General features: G+C 41.9%; 2 long non-coding RNA genes across 3 annotated transcripts; both read left to right on the forward strand.

Moving 5' to 3' along the window:
* The first annotated feature begins 680 nt into the window (after positions 1-680).
* Positions 681-3,731, forward strand: LOC120324962. Its single transcript, XR_005566698.1, has 3 exons — positions 681-1,021; positions 2,300-2,520; positions 3,617-3,731. It is a non-coding gene; the product is annotated as an uncharacterized LOC120324962 (long non-coding RNA).
* A 4,517-nt stretch (positions 3,732-8,248) lies between these two features.
* LOC120324960 lies at positions 8,249-12,448 on the forward strand. 2 transcript variants are annotated; one of them, XR_005566697.1, is made up of 3 exons: positions 8,249-8,716; positions 9,195-9,324; positions 12,292-12,448. It is a non-coding gene; the product is annotated as an uncharacterized LOC120324960 (long non-coding RNA). The 2 variants fall into 2 exon arrangements; XR_005566696.1 differs by lacking the exon at positions 8,249-8,716 and adding an exon at positions 8,825-8,876.
* Positions 12,449-18,138: the final 5,690 nt, after the last annotated feature.

An 18,138-nucleotide genomic window follows, 5' to 3' on the forward strand; every position in this document is an offset into this window, starting at 1 on the left:
CTTTATGCAAAGCAGCTGATGAGATAAAAATACCTTGCTTTTGATCTTTAGGTGGTTCAGCAGCTTAACAAACACCTTTGCTGTTTGTGGAAGAGGGATTGGTGCCTGTAGGATAGCAAGGATGAGAGGTGGTGGTCAAGGTAGTCACTGTAAGGATGTTTTCTGATTTTAAACACAGTTTACTGAGTGTGAGGGGAGGAAATGAGTTGCCTGACATCAAGAGCCATCCCCAAAACCTGTGTCTGTTTTTCAGCTTCTATGACCTGGGGCCTGTGAGACTTTTGGCAATGCATCCACACCTGTCTGGAGTGGATTTATAGGCTACATGAGCAGGGATCATCTGATGGAAGCTCAGCCATTACAGAAGAAGAACCATCTCCTTCCTAGGACAGAAGCAAAGGAGTATCACAGAATCATGGAATGATTTGGGTTGGAAGGGACTTCAAACACCATCTTGTTCCAACTCCCCTGCCATGGGCAGGGACACCTTCCACTAGCCCGGGTTGCTCCAACCTGGCCTTGGACCCTTCCAGGGATGGGGCAGCCACAGCTTCTCTGGGCAACCTGTGCCAGGGCCTCCCCACCCTCCCAGGGAAGGATTCATTCCTAACATCCAATATATCTTTTTCTTATTTCTGACCTGAGTTCGACTTGCAACCACCTCAAATATACCTGATCAATACCCAGAGTTGTTCATATTTTGCTGTGTAAAGTTGCATTTCAACTTAGAGGTGCAATGTTGCATTAGGATTTAAAGCTCCCTGGATCTCCCAGACCCACAATCCACAACAACAGTCCAATCAAACGACCTTTGGTGGGTCAGCAAGAAAGAAAAGGAAAGTCAAGACAAGTGGAAGATATTTCATACAGGAGGATAAATAATGCTGCTTAAAATGGTGTACCATCTTTTTTTACAAAGTGACATGAAGTTAAAACAATTAATGACTTCAAGTCTAATGTGAGTTCATTGTACTTTGGATTCAACAGCCACAAAAAACCCAAAAGTCACCCATTGGACACGGTAAGTAATGTCATGGAAATGTATCCTCAGCAGGAATTGGGGATTACTGCTTATTACAGGCTTTGAAGTGTCTATTTGGAAATATTTTGCAGCTGCCACTTGTGGACTTTACATATTCACACCTTCTCCTAATGCAATTGTACATTACTTAAATGATTTTTTTTTTTTTCTTACTGCATTTTTATCTGGTTCAACAGCTCAGGAAGGCTGAGGTCACCTTAAGCTGTGTCTTACAATTCTGTCTAGTATATAATTGAACATTTTGAGTACATAATTGAACGTTTTGTTAAAAAATTGACATTTAAAAAAGTAGCAACACTCATTTTCCTGTTGAAGCAGATGCAACATGAATTTATTTAGTACTCAAGACTGTTCTTAGCAATGCCTACCTAATTCATTTCCTCACAATGGGGAAAGATAAAGAAGAGCATTTTATTCTCAAGGTTCCAACTATCCAAATTCATTCCAGGTTTCTGACTTGAAACAGGTTCTGTTTGCACGTTCAGGGCTTGATCACAATCCGTTAGAACAAGATATAATTCCCAATTCATCCTTTGCTTTTGATTTATAAATGGGCTTTATGGCACCATCTGATCTGCACATGCTGTTCTCGCACTTCAAGAGAATTTAATACATTTATTTTGACTGCAACTTTTTGCTTAATAATAATATGCCAGTCTTAAACCCTGGCTGGCATAAATAATTCCTTCAAACAGCATGTTGCTCTCACATTAAAGTGTTCTTCAAATCAGCCTTTAGTAATTGTCTTTAGAAATTAATTTCACTCCAGATTGAAAGCTCATCCTGTGTATGTTTTATATTTGAATTGTCTGTTAGATGGTGAAGTCCTTGCTGGTGCTAATTTTGGGGCTCTTGACCTCTGCTCTTGGCCTTCCAAAGTTCAGGTCACCTTTGAGTCATGTGTTTGTGGCTTTTCTAAAAACAAATAATTGACTTTTCTTTCACCTGTTGTTCAGGTCAATAGATCAAGGAGTGTTGCAAAGGTGCCCATCTTTATTTAGGTAGGATACAGAATTTTAGACTATTTGGGAATATTATTTACCACTCCTGATCTCACATTTTGACCAGACAAGGCCAGTAAGGCCATGAACTGGAATACACTTGGCATCTTCAGAAGAAAATTTCAGTAAATTCTGGTTTCGGCTCTTCTGGTTTTGAGGCCAATTAAGATAGATCTATTAATTCCAATATTTAATTACACAATTTCTATAACCTAAATCAGATCTCATTAATCTCCTGTTTTCTGTGTTTCTACAGCAAGTCCATCTGAAGAGATTTAGGCAAGTCCACCCCATCTGTGACTGCAGGTGTGGAGAACAGAGCGTAGAAGGAGTTGGTGGGAGTGAATTCTTATCAATATGATGAATTATGGTGCAGTCACTGATCAGGAATTGAGAAAGTGGCAGCATCTCCCCCCTTCCAACCCCAAAATCCCCCTGAAGCCCCCAGGAGTGGGGTCAGCACCGCCCTGGACACAGGTGGGACCCTCCCCTGGGCTCACTGGGGTTGCATTTTCTCCCACAAACACCTGAGTCCTTTGATTTCTTAATTTATGGATTAAATTACCTCAGAAAAGAACAAGGGGAGGGGCTTTGAAAGCATTGCCAGGTTCCATTTAGGGATTTTTTTGATCAAGGCAAGGTTGACTTTTGGGGGCTGCCTGTGAGGTGATAACAGGGAGGAACAGCAGTGCCAAACCCCAACCTTCAGGGGTGTGAAAATGAGCACTTTTCTTGTGGCTGAACTATATATATATTTGTTAAAAACATGAATAATTGAATGTGTTCCTCTGGGGGAAGTAAAAAAAAAAAAGGAAATTTTGTATTTAAAAATTTGCCTGGAATTAGGGAATGTGACTTGTTAGAATTAAATATTTTCCAACATTGAAGCAGAGTTTTGGGACTGGGTGAGTCCCTTCTGTAGCCACATCCAGACCAGGGTTTGTCATGACCTTCTCTTATTCTTCCTCAGGAAAAAGAGTTCATTTCACCTGTTTTTTCTGAATCTCTCTCAGAGAAGCTGAAGGAGCTTTAGTTTTGCTTCTGCTTGTACACTGATATTCTCCATGGGTGGGTCAGCCACACTCACTTGGCTCATATTTATAATTCTAGGTCCTTTCATGTGTTTTAAGGATCAAGACAATGTCTCTGCAGCTGTTATTTAGGCCAGTGTTTCCTCACAGTTACAAAAAAGATAAAGTTTTTAAAGAAACAAAGATTTCAGTGAATTCCTGTGACTTCAGGAACTGGGAAAGGACATTTGAAATCTTTAGGTTTTGTTTCTCCTCGGTGAAGGTGATGTAATTTCTGGTTTTTCTTGCTGCTGATATTCCCCAGGATGGCTTAAAAAATGGAAAATTAGGAAAAAAAAAAGTACATTCTTCTCTTCTCCCAAAGCACATCACAGGAGATGTTTTTGTGCCCTGCAATTTTCATAGCACGTGTTTAAGAAGGAGGTTTATTTTACACCTCAGTTCGCCCCCTGGGTCAGACAGACCTGAATACACGATGTAGATGTTCCCAAACACAGGAACAGCATCTTTACACGTGGCTTTTGATTTTTTTTTTTTTTTAGGGAAGAGCTCTCGGAAGGATTTCCATCCAAACCAGTGTCCCCGTGCACGAAAAAAATCGCAGCTGAAAGATGTTTTTTCATGCAGTGAATTCACCAGCTGTAAGCAGAGAGCAGAGTTGGGACCAGGAGGAAGCAAGTAAATCTTATGTTACACTGGCACAAGTTTACTGTTTACAGGGTTTGTTATTAATGGTTTAGGGAGTATATTTATTAAATAAATTAAAATAGTTGCAGAGTTTATACTTTTTATTTTAGTTTCCCTCGAGTGTGTTTTCTAAGCAAACACCTAAAAGTTAAAACTGTAGTATGACTATATCAGAAAGACCTTTTCTGTTTCCTAATGCCCTTTAATTTGATAACAATGAAATAATAATAATAATAAATCTCTCTTACTACCATCAGTCACACTTAAATCACTGTGAATATTTTATTAAAAAGAAAGATTGCAACAAAGTAATTTGAAGGCAGCAGAATTTAAGTCAGTTCTTGTGGGAATGAACTACTGTTCTTTCCTTCAGTCTGTGATTAATTTTTAAATAAATGGAACTACACAGGCATGAGACCTTAGAGGCTTCTGATTTTTCTCCTCTCTGAAATGTTGAGATTAAGCAGCGAGACAGAAGGTTTCCAATGATCCAAATTTGAAAACTGTTGTAAATATTGCAGGTTGTTTTCCACTAGAAACTTGGGATACGAAGGGTAGGTGCTGTGATGGATATTTTATTGGGATTGATGTGGTAGGAGTTCTCTGGACCAGGGAGGGTCCTGTCAGTGGGAGCTGTGGGGTGAATTCAAGGTGATGCAAAGGCACCACTGACAGAATCATTTAGGTTGGAAAAGAGTTCCAAGGTTGAGTCCATCCATCCCCCCAGCCCTAAGGCCACCACCAACCCATGTCCCCAAGTGCCACATCCACATGGCTTTTAAATCCCTCTGGGGATGGGGATTCCACAGCTGCCCTGTTCTGGGGCTGGATAACCCTTTTAGTGAAGAATTTTTTTTCAAATATCCAACCTAAACCTCCCTTGGTGCAACTTGAGGCCGTTTCCTCCCACCCCTTGTTCCTTGGGGAAAAAAGACTGACCCCCACCTGGAACCAACCTCCTGTCAGGGACTTGTAGCTCCACACCCACCCCTCAGCCTCCTTTGCTCACACCTGAGGACACCTGAGCAGCAGGTTCAGCTCCAAATCCTCAGAAGAAACCTCATTTTTCTGCTGTTTGACACATGACAAGCAAATAAAATATGATCCCGTGTCTGATATTGCCCCCCTGGTCAGCACCTGGCTGCTGGGAGGTTTGGCAGGGGATGTTTGTCATGCTCAGCTGTACAGTAACACCCCCAACACTCATTAGGGAGGCTTTTATTTTTGGGGACAGTTGGAGCTTTGATTTAAGCTCAAAGGCAAGTCTTGGTGACTCACACTGGTGTCTGAGAGTTATAAATTTAGCAAATACAGTCCATAATCCTCCAACCAGCAGATGTTTACTCCATCTGATGAGAGCCTTTGGTGCACTGGCTGGAACAGCACATCTAAAAAACACCTTAAGTGGCTTAATAATTGTGCCAAATGCTGTTTGATTAATGCAGTTCCTCTCACCGTTGCTCCACCTGCAGCTTTGGACCATTCTCAACAAAAAAAAAAGCCTCAATAGAAACTAATTTTAGTGTGTATGCAACACCTCCTGACAGTGGGTTCATAACAGCCTATTAAAGCTTAATTTACTTTCCTGTTTCAGAACACTTACAAAATCTAAACCCCCAAAATTACCACAGAAGACTTTTTTTCACACACACACACACACCCCACCCAGAAAACAATTATTGTACCTGACTAATTCAATCCTATTGGCCTTAAAGTTCTGGAGCAAACAGGTGAAGCAAAAATGGAGCAAAGCTGTTTTTTTATTTATTTATTGCAGTTGCCAACTGTCCGTGAGATTTTGTCATCCTTAATCATCCCTGCACGAAATCAGGAAAAGCAGGGAACTGATCTGCTAAATGAGTCAAAGAGCTGCAGTGCTCCTGGACAGTAGATGAAAGGGGTGTTATGTGACAGAGCTGATCTATTTTAGCAGCCTTTTTGTGTGGATTATAGCCTATAAATCTGTTCTGTTTTGTTCTGTTCAATATGCTTTGCATCCAGGGCTGTGTCATTTTATCCCAGATGGGATCTGCCTCATTCAGCCTGACGTGGTTTGTAGCCATTTGGCTATCTGTTAAGTCTAGATTTTTAAGAAAAAAAAAATTATAATTTGTCTTTTTATGGAATTAATTAGATCAGACAATGTCTATTGAATTATGTGCCGGTTTTGTGTAACTGTGATAAGAACTGAGTTGACTCAATATTAAGAAAATTTAAATATCTGCCCCTCAGGCAGTAGAAACAATACAAACTTCTGAGGGCTCCCTGCATGGATTTCGTGCTTTAGACATCTGCTCTGATAGCAGAAAAGCCTGGATAAGTGATTAATATTGTGTCAAGGATTTGGAAAGTTTCTGCTTAGAGTGGAGCACTTGTGACAATGAACCCACTAATCTTTTTGCTAAGCTGGAAATAGAACAATCTGGAAAAAAAAGGATAATTTGCATGACCCCCAACCTCAAACCCCAAAACTGCTGCTTGAGAAGTTACTTACAAAAACTGGTGAGTTCTTTTGCATCCCAGGAGCTTTGAAATGGCATAAAATACAAGATGTTGGCAGCTCCACCAGGCACAGGCTGTGATTTAAGAGTTTCTGGTGTCTCGAGCAGGAGTAATGGTTTCTGCATTTCTTATCTTATGATCTACAAAGTGTTTCTGATAAATCTCTCTGTGATTAACTGATCCTTTCAGCTGGTGGTAGGTGGGCAGTTCTGCACTGGGAATGGGAGGAACTGCCCAGAGCTCGGGAAATCATAGAATCAGCTGGGTTGGAAGGGACCTCAGAGATCATCAAGTCCAACCCTTGATCCAACCCCGCTGTGGTTCCCAGCCCATGGCACTGATGCCACATCCAGTCTTATCTTAAAAACCTCCAGGGATGGAGAATCCACCACCTCCCTGGGCAGCCCATTCCAATGGCTGAGCACCCTCTCTGGAAAGAAATTCTTCCTAATATCCAACCTAAACCTCCCCTGGCACAGTTTAAGACTGAGCCCTCTTGTCTTGCTGATGGTTGCCTGGGAAAAGAGACCAACCCCCCCCGGCTCCCCCCTCCTGGCAGGGAGTTGCAGAGAGTGAGGAGGTCTCCCCTGAGCCTCCTCTTCTCCAGGCTGAGCCCCCCCAGCTCCCTCAGCCTCTCCTCACAGCACTTGTGCTCCACTCCCTTCCCCAGCCTCGTTGCTCTCCTCTGGACCTGCTCCAGCCCCTCCATGTCCTTCCTGAGCTGAGGGCCCAGAGCTGGACACAGCACTCCAGGGGTGGCCTCACCAGCGCTGAGTCCAGGGGCAGAATCACTTCCCTGGACCTGTTGGCCACCCTGTTCCTGAGCCAGGCCAGGATCCATTGGCCCTCTTGGCCACCTGGGCACACTCTGGCTCCTGTTCAGCTCCCTGTCCATCCCCACTCCCAGCTCCCTTCCTGCCTGGCTGCTCTCCAGCCCCTCTGGCCCAGCCTGGAGCTGCCGGGGGTTGTTGTGGCCAAATGTTTAAACAACACTCCCAGGGACATTGTGGGATCATTGGAGTGTCCTGTGCAGGACCAGGAGCTGGACTGGATGATCTCAGAGGTCTTTTCCAACCTAATTGATTCTGTGATCCTTGTGGGTCCCCTCCAGCTCAGGATATTCTGTGATTCCACAACCCACATGTTGTGAGTGAACACGGCAGCACATTGTGAACCCACAGACTGTTGGTAACATTGCAACAGAGATTTCATTGTGCAACAGGGATAACGGGAGGGGAAAATGGATTTAAGGAAGGTGTTTGAAATGAGAAAGAGGAGTGTCCAACTGGAGATCCAGGTGTTAGTTTTTCAGGGAGTACCTGAGAGGAACCCTCTGTCAGAGCATCATCTCTGTGGGATGATGTGGGGTTGTCTCCAAACCCCCCCACTAATGTTCACTGTGCCATGAGTACAACTGGTATCACAGACACAACCCTGATTAAATGGTGGAAAAAGAGGAGAAAATTTGGGTTGTTGGGCTCGACAGGCATAAACCATAAGTGTGTATAATACATGTGGGGATGGGGGCAGCCAGGAGAAGGGGAAAACACACCTGTATGTGCCCAATGGTACTGCAGGCAGACAGGAGCTGTGCACCAAAATACAGCCTGGAGACAGTAAAGGCAAACTAGTGACATCACTGATGACTGCAGTGATATTTATAACCAAAAAAGCCCCAAAAACCAACTACTTGATGTAAGATTTCATTATGTTTACCGGTAGCTGTTATTCAAATACCATCAGAGAACATACAAATTCTGCAGGTTGTTCACTGGGGCTCAGAAGTGCTTTTTTGCCAGTGTTCAGTGAGTGACAAATGGAATCCAGGAATCTCCAGTCGAGACAATGACCGGCCATCTGCTCATCATTCACTTGTGAAGCCTTTTCATACTGGGATGGAAGGGATAGGATTGAAGTCGCTGGGATGCTTTGGACAGAGAAACACTTGTGTGTCTTTTTATCCTTTTAGGAATTCCCATGGAAAGCCTCATATTTTGAATTTTGTGGAAATGTGGATTTCAACCTCCGAAATATAATATTTCTTTTTAAGTGATGAATTTGATAGGGGAAAAAAAGGCTATTTTCCTGCCTTGCAAAGGCTCCCAAGTTAATCAGTGGGATCCCTTTAATGGAACTTGGAGTGTTTGCCATTGACCAGCAGCGTGTTGGGATCGACAGCAAAGGACTGATTGCCTGGAAGAGGAGCAAGTGGATGAGTCAAGGGAATTAATGCAAACTGTTAATGAAAGGGACAAGCATTTTCCTCCTTCCCACAGCTCTTCCTCAAAGCATCTCTAGAGACAACTTCCAAAGCAGCAAAAACTGAACCAGCACAATGAAGAAGAGTGATTTTGTACCAATCATTAATGTGCTACAAAATGTTAATTGCAAGGATATTGATTCCAAAGCAGCTCATTCCAGTTGTGGAGAAACATATGCTTGTCTTTGCTCAGGTTTGGTGAAACATCAGAAATAATTCCATAGTTGTTACATTGGAAATTTTGGTACAGTTCTGGTTTTGCTCCTTTATAAACCATATCCAAAGACACAGCAGTTTTCAGCATAATTTTTGAAGGATTAAGTTTTATCCCGATCAGATCTGAAATAAAACAGGTAAAGAGTTTCTGAACTCCTGCTAAATCCCTCCATAATTAAAAAGAAAAAAAAGGAAATTTCTTTAAAGCCTAGTTTAAAGGATTTCTATAGGAAGAGCCTGCTGTACTTTACATCCCCTTTTATTGCAATTAATAATGTAATTACAACCAAAAGGGATCTGAGTGGGAACACTGATAAATGGGGACTCTGAAAAGCACTTTGGCATGGCAAAATTTGTCAGCCTGTGACAAAATCAAAGACTTTTGCCTCTCACTTTTGACACTGTTTGGTCAGATCTGCAATGCCAATGTTAAAATAAATGTCCTTATTTTATAGAAAGTAACACGACCAAGTGACTCGTCAGGGCTGGCAACTCCAATGATGAACCAAGTTTAGAAGCTGCTGTTTGAAGAGTCCAGGAAATTCAATTTCAATGGTTTTCATGGATAAACATCCTTTAAACGAGGTATGTGTGTATGTTTTTATGATCCCTTTGCCCTGCCTTTCTTGTGTTCTTCAGAAACAGTCTTGTTTAAAGGAAGGTTTCTGTTCTGTGATTGCTACAAGCCCTTGACTCCAAAGAACACAAAATTGCAACGCCCAAGCGTGTCTGTGGAAATCATGATTGATAGACAAGGGAACAAACTCCAGCCTCCAGCCCTGGTTAGAGATAACAGCTCAAGTCTTGAAATGTGAATTGTTTGCTTGCAGAGACAGGACGGGTCCAATATGTCAAGAGGAAGAGTTTGCTTGTTTTCCCTGATTTTTATGACTTTTTTCCATGCTTGTGTTGGAATATTGTGGATTTCAGTCATTTAGTCAAGGGCTGGATTCAGCAGAAAAGATAATTTAGTAAGGAAGCACAAAATAAAATATATATATATATATACGTGACCAGGGAAATCAACAGTGATGGAAAGCTGCTCCTTTAGATAAAAGAATTGGGTCAGGGGAGAGAGAGAGCTGGAGGAAACAAAATCTTGAGCAAAAGAGCACCTTTATCAGTAAAAAGAGGAGCTGTATTGATGGTCAGACAGGCAGAGAACAAGATTAGAAAATCAAATGGCATGGCCTTTCCTGTTCCTCTTTGTCAAGGTTCAGTTGGGTATCTCTCTGAATTTATATTGGCATTATCTTTGGACAATTTTGAGGTACTGTAAAGTCCAGATGATGTTTAATTCTTGGTAAATCTGCCACAAAATATGAAATGAAATCTGATTCTCAAACTCTCCTCGTAATCTGCATTCTAATTATTATTTCTTCTAAATAAGAACATAATTTGTTCAACATGGATCTCTAATTGATTACAAACTAGTAATTTATCACTGGATCATTTATTTAGGAAATAGTTTTTAGCAGTATTGGACTGGCTGTCCAACTGGTTGAATAATAAATAAAGTAAACTCTGTCTTACTATTAATTGAAATTAAATTATATGGGATCTGCTGGTTGTGATTGCCCCATGAATAAAATACTTGAAGTAACTAAGAAAGTTATTATGAAAGAAATATGAGTAAAATCTCCTTACCTATACAGTCCTTGCTTCCAAGGAAACTCCTGTATTTTTTAGTTACAAGATCTATATCCAAGAATAAGTTAGAAAGAAACATTAATGACACAGTGATCCTTAAAATAACTCCGGGCAGGAGCTGTTGAACAGAAGGACTTTGCATTGTTGGGGGAAAACAGTGTGGACAGATGCACTGAATCCATTTAAAAACCCCTGAAATGCCATTTTATAACGTCAAAATACACAGGCACACACTCTAAGAAGCACCTAAAGGAATGAAGTGCTGTGCAAGGTTTTGTGCTCATGAGTAAGGCGGGAATCTACCAAAAATATTATTTTTATATATCTAATGGCACAGAGAAGTTCCTGCTCAGAGCAGAATGAGAAATCTGGTTAACATATAAAACCTGGTAAAGATATTTCCCATTGTACCAATTCCCTGATAAGTTTGTCTAAACTATGGTTCTGTAGTGCTTTGATAGATGTTGATACCTGCACACAAAAATAAAAAGGTGTTGAACTATAGAATCCCAGAATGGTCTGGGTTGGAAGGACCTTAAAGGTCATCCAGTCCCACCCCTGCCATGGGCAGGGACACCTCCCACTATCCCAAGTTGCTCCAACCTGGCCTTGGACACTTCCAGGGATGGGGCAGCCACAGCTTCTCTGGGCAGGTCTAAATTGGAAAGCATAAGATAGGAAAAAAAGCCATTAACCAGTTACTGGAAATGATTATAAACTTGTTGATAAAATATATATTATATTAAAATTAAATTATTTTGTTCATTTAGCCATGTAGGGCCTGTACAGAGTATCTGGGCTTGGTAAATTGGGAACAGTGCAAAGTACCTTCTCAGTGTCAGTGATTCCTTGTCTTCATTCCCAGTGATCTGATGGGAAATCTCACACTGGAAATGTGGTGATACCCTCAGGAAAGAGGTGTTTGTAAAACAAATCCTGATAAATTCTGTTTGACAAGGCAACATGAGAGAGGAAAGGGAAGAGTCTCTCTCACTCTGGCAGCAATAACCAAGCACAGCCCTTGCTGTGGAATCAAGGCACTGTTACCTGGATTAGAAAATGAAACGGGTCCTCTGAAAAGAGGTTATATATGAATTCTTCATCACAGAGCTGTAGCTGGAGCAGGGACATGACAGATTTCCATCCCAGCTCAATGCATATGGATAGAGGAGCAGTTGGACAGAGCTCAGACAGAGCTCGTGGGTCTCAGGCTGAAATCACCCCATGGGACAGTTGTGGGGTCGGTGCTGCAGGGGAGGAAGAGGCTGAGGAAAATGGGAAGGAGTGGCTGTTTCTGGGCAGGTCCACCTGAATGTCATGTTGGGAAAAAGAAGAGAAGCAAAGAACCAAAAATTGAGGGTTTAAGTGATCAGCAGGCCTGGTCCCAGCCAGCCCTGAAATTGTGGCAATGAGAGAAAATAATGTCCAAGGAAATGGTGAAACCTTCTCCTGGACAGGGAACAGCAGGAGACCTGATAGATGGATGGATGGATGGATGAAATGGGCCAACAGGTTCATCCCTTTGGATGGACAGCACCTGCATGAAACATCAAAGGAAACAGGACTTCTGTAAGCAGCATTATTTCTAAGTTAATTTAAACCCTTAGAAAACCTTATAAATTCTTAAATGTGCTTATCTACAGGGCTGAGAACATTATAATAACCAGGAAAATATGGGGTTTGTTGCTATAAAATTAACTCTGAGATCCAGCATTCATGCCTAGATGTTAAATGTTTCTTCTGTCTCACTTTAAGGCCGATCAGAAGACCAAGGGAATTTTATGGGATTTATTAAAATGTTATTGTCCAACCCAGAATGGGTTTCTGGCATTTGGGGGAGATGTCACATGGAAATCTCTCTGTGTGAATCTGTTGTGTCACATTTAAATGAATCTCTTTCAGAGACAGAGGAGATGCTGCCTCCCAAAATACCTGAATAGATCTGAAGCAGAGAGCTGGACCACGGAGCTCATATTGGGATCATGGAGCCTAAGCTGGCAGAGACAGTGGGATGGGAATATTCTGACAACCTTGGAAGAAAAGACTTGGCTTTTCTGAGGTCAGATGTAGATGTTCTGCTCTTTGTGGGTTTGGATGATCTAAAGGAGGGTTTTGGAAGAGCAAGGGTTGACCCATGGGTTCATTATCCTTGATGTGCATAGAATCATAGAATCAGCTGGGTTGGAAGGGACCTCTGAGATCATCCAGTCCAACCCTTGATCCAACCCCGCTGTGGTTCCCAGCCCATGGCACTGATGCCACATCCAGTCTTATCTTAAAAACCACCAGGGATGGAGAATCCACCACTTCCCTGGGCAGCCCATTCCAATGGCTGAGCACCCTCTCTGGAAAGAATTCTTCCTAATATCCAACCTAAACCTCCCCTGGCAGAGCTTAAGACCGAGCCCTCTTGTCTTGCTGATCATTGCCTGGGAAAAGAGACCAACCCCCCCCCGGCTTCCCCCTCCTGTCAGGGAGTTGTAGAGAGTGAGGAGGTCTCCCCTGAGCCCCCTCTTCTCCAGGCTGAACAGTCCCAGCTCCCTCAGCCTCTCCTCACAGCACTTGTGCTCCAGTCCCTTCCCCAGCCTCGTTGTTCTCCTCTGGACCTGCTATAAGACCTCAATGTCCTTCCTGAGCTGAGGGCCCAGAACTGGACACAGCACTCCAGGGGTGGCCTCACCAGCGCTGAGTCCAGGGGAAGGAATATTCCTGTTGATGTCAGTGCCAATTCCTTGGCAGGTTTGTCACCTGTGCTGCCCCCCAGGCACTCAGGGATGGCCCCAGAGAGCCCCCCAGCCCCAGCCCCCTCGGCTGGCTCCTCCTGCTCCCATTGCACCCGTGTGTGCCAAGGCCTGGGAGCTGCAGGACATCAAATCCCCTATTTCTGACTTTCCCCTCTCTCCATGGACGTGATCAGAGGCCCAGGAGGTGCTCACAAGTCTCTCGATTTGATTTGATGGGATTTATTTTCTGAATGGTAATTTGTGTGAGAAGTCCTTTGCCTGTGCCAGAACAAAGCCTTGGCACCACACGCTCCTCCACTGCGTGTGCCCGGAGAGATCAGGCTCAGAGTGGCTTCCTGGGGAAACCATGGAGACAACTGAGAGTTCCCAAATTTGTGTGAGAAGCGTTTTGCCCTCCAGTGCAATTCATTCGTTATTAAAAATATGAACTGCAGAAGTTCTGCATGCACGTAAATGTTCCTTTTAACATCACAAATCAAACAGGGCGGGAGGGGGGGGACTGTGTTCTAATTCCCAAATATAATTGCTGTTAAACTTCAGAATAATTTGGGATATAAAGCAGTTTCTAAATAATCAAAACCACAAATTTGCCATGTCTTCTGTCGCAGGAAATACTATTACAACTTTTTTAAAAGTCAGCAGAAGTCCTGATGTTCTAAATCTCCTTTTGCACCTCCAGGTAATTTTAAAATAATAATTAAAAAAATGCTTCTCTTACGTAGCATCTCATACTTAATTTTAGTAGAAAAATGAACTTTTGGGAAAGGTCTGAAAATCTGGTGCAGCCACTTTTTTATTATCTTCTCAACATGGAAAATAGATTCCATTTTATATTTGAAAGAGGTTATTTTAGGGACACCAGTAACTAAAAAAATGGACACCTTTCCCACTGTCTAGGTTGTACCACATTTAGAGCATTTTCTCCTTGCTGGTGAATGGCTGTGACAGATTTGAAACTAAAAATAGTGGCACAATAACTACAATAATATAAAAATTTTAACAGCAACCTGACATGGATCTTGCTGGCCATTGACAGTGTCTCATGTCTGTAATCGGGGAGGAAGACATTTCAAAGGACTCACACCAAGTCCTTCTGGATTTAAACTCCATGGGCATGGAGAGCATTCCATGTAGTGGAATGTAGTTTTCAGCCCAGCTGAAAACATTTTTGCTTCACCTGAATTGTTGCTTCTTACTTTGAGATTTTGTTTAAATTCTACCCTGTTGGTTTTTTTCTGCAAATACATTTGAAAATAACCTATTCTGACTGGAGGTGAAAAACCCATAGGGATTAAAAACCTCATAAAAGATATCAAAAATCTCTTTTTTTTCCTCTTGTAATCAATATCACCTGCCTGCAAATATTAGTTGCAGCTTCTTGTTCAGGAATTCTCTGACCCAGAAATTGCTGGAGGCTGGAAGTTTATTCCATAGATGTTTAATGATGAAGCTATTCCTCAGATTTTCCTCATTGGAATCTGCATTTAGCCAATGGCTCCTTCAGTCTGAGCCAAAGAATTCCTTTTCTTCTAATGGTATCCATTTTTATGATGTTTTCCAAATGTTTAGGCATTTCATCTGATCCTGGATAATTGTAGCACAATAACATGTTTGAAAATAGAGAATTTAACCCTGTAAGAAACAACTGGATGAAATATAGGAAATATGGACAAGCATATACTGGGTTTTCTATGAAAATAGGCTGAAAATAAACTGCCTGTGCCTTGCAATCTCTCTCCAGCACCCAGATGGCAGCAAGATGCTCTCTATAACACAGGGCAGTGCTTTGGTGAGGATGCTCAAGGTTCCCACGAATGTTTATTGTGATTATGCAAAGCACTTTAAAAAAATCAACCACCACCTACAACCTAATAATTGTCAGGCAGCTTAATGATCTCATAAAAGCTCAGTTAAATACAGCTGTAAATTCTCCTACCACAAAAATCTATACAAGAGTGGAATAGCTTTGTAAGTCCAATTTATCTAATTTTTTTTTTTAAGAGCAGGGAGTATCTGAATGTTGAAGGCTGTAATACATCCGTGTGGGATTTAGGGCCAATTATCTGCTTTTTCTTGGATTTCTTATATCTCCTCAAGTAATTTAGCTCATACCCACACTGAGCTCATGTCTGTTTAGTTATGGAGACCTTGATTTAATGAGTGGTGAGTTGCCCAGGCAAGGACAAAGGTATTGGTGAGGCTTAAGGGTTCTGAGTGTAAATTAAATACTGGTGGTATCAGTGGGATTCTGGCATTTGGGAGGTGCTTAAACAGTTGCTGACGGAAATCTGAAGTTCTGTGATTTAACTTGGAAGTTTAATAGCTGAGAGAAGAAAATTGTGCAGAAGTGAGCTAAAAAAAAAAAAAAGGCAAATAAAAAAACGATAAAAAAGAGTAAGCTGGTGATGACAGAAATCAAGAAAAGGCTGTATTTTGTCTCTTGCCCAGATTTTTCTGCTGAGCAGCAGCAGAGAAGGACGTGGCCTTCCCTTGTCCACAGGCAATGGCTTCTCCCCCAGCTGAACCAAGATCTCGTGTCCAATGTCTGCAGGAAAACCTGGGACCAGGCAGAGCTCTGGTCCTGCACCAGAGCCGGCAAAATTTACATTGGGAAAATGCACCATTCCTGCTCAAACTGGGGCACAATTCCTTCCTGTTGGCTCCTCTGTAATGGAAAATTAGGAAATGTGCTGCTCAGTCTAAAACCACGTGCAGGGGGGCTGGGTGCTGCCTGTGGGATCAACTATTGATATTGTGTGCACACAAATTCTCTAGAGATAAGAAGATCCTGAGTTATCTGCTTTGGGAGGCAATTTGACTCTGAGCCCATAGCACGTTGCCCAGCCCTTTAAAATTCAGCTGTGTTTGGGTGTCTTAATACATTTTCAGAGTGTAAAGAAGGGAGGAAAGGCTGGGAGACTTGGGATTGTTCAGCCTGGGGAAGAGAAGCTTCATGGTGACCTAATTGTGACCTTCCAGGACCTGAAGGAGCTGCAAGAAAGAGGAAGAGAGACTGTTTACAAGGGCCTGGAGTGACAGGACAGGGGGGAATGGCTTCAAACTGACAGAGAGAAAGGTTAGATTGGATATTGGGAAGAAATCCTTCCCTGTGAGGATGGGGAGGCCCTGGCACAGGTTGCCCAGAGAAGCTGTGGCTGCCCCATCCCTGGAAGTGTCCAAGGCCAGGTTGGACTGGGCTTGGAGCAACTTGGGATAGTGGGAGATGTCCCTGCCCATGGCAGGGGTGGATTTTGATCTTTGTGGTCCCTTTCAACCCAAACCATTCTGTGACTCCACGTTTATATTGTGCTATAACTGTGTCTCTTTTGCATTCTTATTTTATTTATTTTTCTATCTTTTTTTTCTCCTAAACTTGTCGTCTCACTCTATAATTTTTCTAGGATTTAAAAAGTAGGAGTGACAAGAAGATGGACAAGGGGCATAAGATACCTGGGGCTCGGTTTGCCCTGTTGTGCCTGAACATTTGCAAAAGGAGATGGTTTTCATGGGATGGCACCAGTGTCTGTGCTGTTGCAGACAGGGTGGGATAGATGGAAAGGGAAAGGAAGGGCAACTCTAATTCCTTGGTCCTCTTATTCCAGGTCCTTACGACCTGGTTGGAGAAGAAGTCACTTCATCATGATATCGATTTATCTCATCTGCTAAAGGTTCACAAGCTTGAAGGCCACTCTTCCAAAAGCAGCAGCACGAGTAGCAAAGGCACATTTGGAGAGCAGCACTGAGATGATCAATCACTGCTGACAACTCCGAGTTTCCATGGTAGGATGTGCAGGAGTGCACAGCAAACATCTGCTCCGTGTGCACGACCAGCAGCAGCCACTGATTTCCACAGCTCTTCCCAAATGAGGAATCTGCTGGAAATTCAGCAGAATTACACAGAATACAGTCATTTTTGTACACGAAATGTGGGCAAGAATGGCTCTCTAAACAGATGAATTAATAAATGATGTATTTTCGAGCTGTAGATACATCACAGGAACCGTAAAATCAGACTCTTTTAAAGTTCTAGTGGACAGAACACTTTTAGACTTTATTGATGTGATTAAACCAACCTGTGCTCCAAAACTCCAACCTGCCATGCTTTTAACACCGTTTAACTTCCAGCAGCCTTTCAGAATTCCATATATCCACCTGACCTGCTGCTGTGTCACTAAAGCATTTTACTGTTGAATTCTTTTATAAATCATCATTCCTGGTTAAGTCTCCTGTCTTCAGATACTTAAATTAAGTGTGTAATCAGCAGTCAGAATAGTTTTCTATATATGTAAGCTATATATAGTTTATTATATTTTTAATATATTTTTATATATATCCTTATATTCCCTAATTATATATTTATATCTAATTTACATAGATGTTCTCTCTTTATCTACACTATTTTTATTGATAGCTTAAATAGAAATTTGCTCTTTATATGAACTATTTTAATATATATTTTACATAGATATTTTCTCTTCATATCAGCTATTTTTATAAGTAATTTACGCATTTTCTTTTTACACAAACTATTTTTATATATGACTTACATTGGTATTCTCTTGATACAAACTATTTTTATATATAGCTTACATAGATATTCTCTCTATAAACTTTTATATATAGTTTACATAGATATTATCTCCTTATATAAATTACTTTTACAGATAATTTACATCGATATTCTCCCTTATATAAACTATTTTTGCAGATAGATATTATCTCTCTATATAAACTTTTTTTATGGCTGTTGTCTCTATGCATTTATATATGGATGTACGAATATATCCCATTTCTCTAGGTGATATTTTTACACCCAGGTGGGATGGAAGATCAACTCAGTGGCTCTCAGGAAGGGTGGCCTTGGCTCCTGGCCAGGGGGTGTCACCTGTGCACGTGGATCCACCTGGATTTGTGTCCATACAACTCCAAGTCCGGTCCTGGAGATGCTTTCAAGCAGTTCAGGGGTTTACACTGTTTTTATGAAGGTCTAAGAGTGGTGGGGATT

The sequence above is a fragment of the Pipra filicauda genome, unplaced genomic scaffold, assembly GCF_003945595.2.
Source record: "Pipra filicauda isolate LSUMZ 115617 unplaced genomic scaffold, ASM394559v2 scaffold78_size3787270_pilon, whole genome shotgun sequence".
NCBI lineage: Eukaryota > Metazoa > Chordata > Aves > Passeriformes > Pipridae > Pipra > Pipra filicauda.